Below are 6,000 nucleotides of genomic sequence, written 5' to 3'. Positions count from 1 at the left end.
TACTTAACAACAACAATAGGGTTTCTGAGGAGTGGCTGGTTGGTTTGAACCATATACTTTGTGGTTAGCAGTCTAGTGTTTATCCTACAGGATGACACCAGAACTCCTATCCTGTAATCTCATCAATAAAACACTCCTTTTCTTTCCTGGAGTTCGGTCTCTACTTGAGGCTTAGAAAGATAACCTATTCAAGGTTACTCCAAAAGCAGAGGAAGCGGTCCCAGGCCACTCCAGAGTCTGGGGTAGTAACTATTTCTCTCCTGCTCCTGGCTGTGAGCTTGGCAGAAGCAGGAGGGCAAAAGGACATAGGCCAGACAGCTGCTTCTTAGTTGGGGTAACAAACTGTAGACACACAAGAGAGAGAAGACTGGGCAGTTGGGAGGAAGAATTGGTTGGAAACTGGTCAGGCAAGGCTTCTCAGAAGAGAAGTTGATAGTTATGCTTGACAAGTTGTGGGTAAGTAGAAAAGAGCAAAGAGGAAGGGACTAAAGGGACTGCAAGGTCCGCTCAAACCACAAGGTCAGTGGTTCAAGCTCACCAGCCGCTCCTTGGAAACCTTACACAGGGTCGCTATGGATTGGAACAGACTCAACGACACTTCACAACAAAGAAGTATTTATGAAGGAGCAGGGCTACGAAATAGAGGCAGAAGGAGCAAGAGAGATCTTTGCCCAGGACCAGGGAGAAGATAGATGTCGGTGAAAGTCACAGCCTCAGAAGGACTTAGTGGCCAGTGAGTTGGAGAGGGGAGCCAGGCTCAGACTGTCAAAGCCCTGTATATCAAGGTCACAATAATCACCTGTGTTGCGCAAACACCTGCAGACAGAATCACACGGAACCCTCAGACCAGCTTAGCTACATGTGTGTTTTTTAAACAGATGAGCAAAGGGGAACAGAGGTTAAAGGGCCTGCCCCGAGGCTACTAAGCTAGTAAAAGGCATGGCCAGAAATGGAGCCCTGGGTCTCCTGACCTCCTCCTGTTCCTTGTCTTACTATAGTCACTCCAGAGGGTCAGGAGTTTGGACTTTGTCCTCTTCATTCTGGGCAGCTGCCAGGGTTTCTCAACAAGGCAGGGAGGGAGGAAGGGCAGGCATGACAGGGCAGTTTGGATCCAGATTGGCTGGGAGAAGGGACAAGGGGAGGGGAGGAGACTAGGGAGGGGCAGATTGCAAAAACCCAGGGTGGAGGACCAGGGGCCTGAGGAGGATGGTTGAAGGAATGAGGACAGATGATGGAGCTCTCAGAATAAGTGGAAAGTGGCCAGAGTTGCTGAGACTTGTGAGCAGTGAGGTTGGGAGAGTGGAACCTGATCCCGAAACATAAAACCCAATTGTCTCCTACATAATAGCGACCCCATAGGGTTTTCTATGGCTAATGTTAAAATAAATAAAAAATTATACACACACACACACATACATAGGGTTTTCTAAGGCTAACAATATATATATATATATTTACACACACATATATGTTGTTGCTGTTGTTAAGTGCTGTTGAGTTGGTTCCAACTCATAGCATCCCTGTACAGGGTTTCCAAGGAGCCACTGTTGGGTTTGAACCATTGACCTCAAAGTCTAGTGTGTGTGTATATATATATGTACTCAACGACACTTAACAACACACGTGTGTGTTCGTGTGTTTTGAGTTGGTTCCGACTCAGTGACCCCATATAGGGTTATCCTAGAAGCGCTGTTGGGCTTGAACCGCTGACCTTGCAGTTAGCAGTCCAGTGCTTATCCTACAGCGCCACACCATATGTAATGTGATTATATATTTGATATACAGTAAGTTATATGTAATTTCATTGTTGGAGTTGAGAATATGCATGGCAGAACATCCATCAAATCAAGAATTTCCACATGTCCAGTGACGCTGAGGCCACTCCTCAAGTTGTTCCTCCCTGTTAATGTAAATTCCCTGCCCCCCCCCCCCATTTTTCCTATCTCATCTCTCAAGTTGCTGTTGTTAATTTGATCTTGTATAGATAGGTCTTGAAAGAACACAGCTCTGGTAGCGTAGTGGTTACGAATTGGACTGTGAACCGCAAGGTTAGCAGTTCGAAACTACCAGCTGTTCCGTGGGAGAAAGATGAGGCTTTCTGCTCCCGTAAAGACTTATAGCCTCAGAAACCCTGTACAGGGTTGCTATGAGTCGGAACCCTCAGAAACCCTGTACAGGGTTGCTATGAGTCGGCACCGACTCCACGGCACATAACAACAACAAGATAGATAGGTCTTGAAAGAACACAGTGCTCTTTATTAGCAAAGCTAAACTTTTTAAGATGACTACAGGGACTGTTTTTGGTTTAAGGTTTACAAATGATCTTAAGATGATGGTTTCAGGGGTTCATCCAGCCTCTGTGGCTCCAGAAATTCTGAATTCCACGAAGTAGTGGCTTTGGGGAAGTCAGTCACCAGGCCTTTGTTCCAAGGTTCTGGGTGAAACAAAGCAGTGAGGTTAGGAACTAGAGCTTGGTCCAGTAGCCCCCCCAAATTAGACAATTGTATAGATACTATCTCGTGTCAACTTTGAATTAACCATTGTCATTGATTATTTAAATTCTAGATCATGAAGAGCTTCCGGCCTTAAACTTTTTTTTTTTTTTTTTTTTTTACTTTTTATTGTGAATTGAGTGAAGGTTTATAGACAAGATCCTCGGCTTTACATTGAACACATGATACCGTCTTTTCACTGATTACACTCCCCTCCCTGTAACAACAGTAACCCTGCTTCCTCCCTCTGCCTTCCCTTTACATCTTACATTTCACAAATGAGCCAAGTAAAAATGCTGGATGTACACATACAAAACAGAATGGGTGTGTGTATATATATATATATATATCTTCATTTAAATGTCCTAAGGACATGTTCTTCAAGTCTGCCTCCTGCCTGCAGACACCCAGTCTTACTCAGTCCGTGGGCCCAGAGCCCGCAGATGCTCTCTCCATGGCCCCGCCTCTGCCGTCCGTCTCTGCTGTTGCTGCTGAAACCTGACATTTTTAATGCAGCCTGCCATCTTGCCCTTCCTCATTATTTGTGTGGAGCTGGGATAGGCAGACTGCCGTAATGAAGAACGCCAAGGTTCCAGGGGTTCAGCACATAGGACTGTATTTCTCATTTCTGTCAAATCTAGATAAGGATCCTGAGTCCTCTGCTGGCTCCCTTACACCCAGTCAGCAAGTTGGGGAAGACAGGAAGTGGAGGGCCATAAGGAACGATCCAAAGACCAACCAGGAGGCACCTCTTTCAGTCTACAAGAACCACAAGGAGGCTGGGTCTATGGACTAGTTGATGGGAAAGAGACTCATGTTAGGGGACTAGCCAGGCTCTCCTTCCTTAAGTAATACCTGTTGCAAAAATAACTCGTTTTAAAAAGCAAAGATGTCACTTTGATGACTAAGGTGCACCTGACCCACGCTACAGTCTTTTCATTTACCTCATATGCTTGCAAAAGGTTGGATAGTGAAAAACGAATGAATGAGTTTGAATTGTGCTTGTGAAGAACACTGAATATGCTGTGTGTGGACTTCCAAAGTAACAAACAAATCCATCTTGGAAGCAATACATCCAGAATCCGTCTTAGAAGAGAGGATGGATACATCTCGAGGAAAAGACAATTGCTAGGCTTTTGATTGGTGACGTAGAGGGCAAGAGCAAGGGAGGGAAATCCTTAAGGACGAGATGGGGTTGACACAATGTGGCAATGACTTGCTCCAACAATGACTTGAATCAAGTGGACCAACAATCAAAATGGTGCAGAACCAGGCTTTGGCTTTGTTATACATAAAGCCACATAAGTCCTGGCCAACAGGAAGGCAGTATCAACACCTGATCTTTGCCTCTTCCAGGCTTTTCTGGTGCTTTTGGGATCATTGCAAGTCAAGTCTCTCTAAAACTCACTCCCTCGTGTTACTCATCCATGAGATGGACATAACCCTTAACATTCAAAGTCCCACATCTCCACTATGGTCACGGCAGCCAAAGCTCTTTCTAGCCTGCCGGGCCACCATGCTCCTTACCACTACCAGATTGTTAGGGATACTGAACCACCTGCTGAAACAGTCCCACCCAAGACCTCCTTTAGGTCCCAGCTACCCAAGCTCCCCTCCTCAGGGTTGCCCGGTGTCCTCTGAAATTCCCTCATCCAGTGGAGTGTCTGATAGGAGACTCACTGTGGAGGAATGTGTTTGCTTCCAGTGGGGATTGCCGGGCTCTGGGTTACTCAAGAGCAGGAAAGCCTACAGGGTGGAGGAGGGGCAGCCGATGGTATGTGAGCAGATCAGTGCTCTCTCATAAGCCTCTGAATTCAGTAAAAAACCACACACCAGTGACTGCGCTCCAGAGGGTTTTCAATGGCTCTTTTGGAAATAGAGGCACCTCTGGGTGGTTAACAGCTTGAGTGTGTTAACCCTTTGTAACACACCCAGGGACCCAGGGGGCAGGGGAGGTACTGCCAGTTCCAGTCAGAAGAAGAGCCCCAGTTTACTGAGGGATTAGCTAGCACAGGTGAGTGAACGACCAGCCTGGTAAGGAGGTAAATCAAGGAGTGGATGCTACTTGGCTGGACTGTCATCGCAGAGCTGGGCTAGGGGAGAGCCGAGCCTTGAACTCCCTCCGCACGGCCCTCCAAGCTCAGAACAAAGGCCAGGCTCACCACTCTAGAGGTGGCGGTCACGTGGCTGTTAGGTGCCATCGAGTTGGTACCGATGTCCAGCCTTGGAACAGAACAAAATGCTGCCCAGTCCTGGGCCAACCTCACTATCATTGCCACGCTCGAATTCACTAGGCGCCACTTAGTTGAGTGCAGCTCACTGACCCTGTGAGAGAGGTTTCTAGATCACTAGATCTTTCCCCCACAGAGCCACCGGGTGGGTTCAAACCTCCAATTTTTCAGTTAGCAGCAGAGTACTTAACCATTGTGCCACTAGTGCTCCATTCTGAAGGTGGGAGTGGTTGGTGGTTGTGTGCCAGAGTTGGGTCTGACTCATAGTGATCTTGTATAGGATTTCCAAGGCTAGAAGTCTTGCAGAAAGCCTCATCTTTCTTTCACCAAGTGACCGGCAGATCCAAACTACTGACCTTGTGGGTAACAATCTAGCTCGTTTAATCCACTACACTTTACCAAGACTCCTGATCCTGAAGGTCCTGATCCTGTTGTGGGGTCAGGTCTATCTCAAAACAACCCTATAAAGGGTTTCTGAGGAGCAGCTGATGAGTTTGAACTGCCGACCTGACCTTGTGGTTCAAACCAACCTTGCAGTCCAGTGCTTATCCTATAGTGCCATACCAGGACTCCCATTCTGAAGGTTACCCCATAGTGACCCTATATAGGGTTTCCATGGAGCAGCTGGTGACCGACCTTGCAATTTGAACCGATTTTGTGGTTCAGCACGTTAAGCCACAGTGCAACACTGAAGGTTGTTGTTGGTGGTGTTTAGTGCCCTCGAGGTGGTTCCGACCCATAGTGACACTTTATAGGGTTTCCGAGGAGCAGCTGGTGAGCTTGAACCACCGACATTGCAGTTCAAACGGCTTTGCAGTCTGGCGCCATTAACCCATAGCGCCACACCAGGACTCCAACACTGAAGGTAGGTATCTGAAAAAGGCTTTACTCAAAGGCTAGCCACAATGACCATTATTCTAAACCCCAATGCATGATGTATCTGACAAGAGGTCAGGACATCAAAAAAATAAAACTCTGTAGAGACCAAAGACCAGTGCTGCTGACCAAGAACCAGAATCAGGTCTTGAGGATGGTGTCAATGAGTTCTGGACAAGAGACCACACCGAAACTGAAACCAAAGCTACTGGCCATCAAGTTGATTCCCACTCAGAGTGGATCTACAGGACAGAGAACAGCCCCAGAGGGCTTCCAAGGCCGGACATCTTGAAGGGGGCAGACTGCCATGTATTTGCTCCCTTGGAACAGATGGTGAGTTCCAACCACCAACCTTTCAGTACTCAGCCAAGTGCTTAACCACTGCACCACCAGGGCAAGAC

The sequence above is a fragment of the Chrysochloris asiatica genome, unplaced genomic scaffold (assembly GCF_000296735.1).
Source record: "Chrysochloris asiatica unplaced genomic scaffold, ChrAsi1.0 scaffold00132, whole genome shotgun sequence".
Taxonomy (NCBI): Eukaryota; Metazoa; Chordata; class Mammalia; order Afrosoricida; family Chrysochloridae; genus Chrysochloris; species Chrysochloris asiatica.
The sequence above is the reverse complement of the archived record's forward strand: the minus strand, read 5'-3'. Positions refer to the sequence as shown.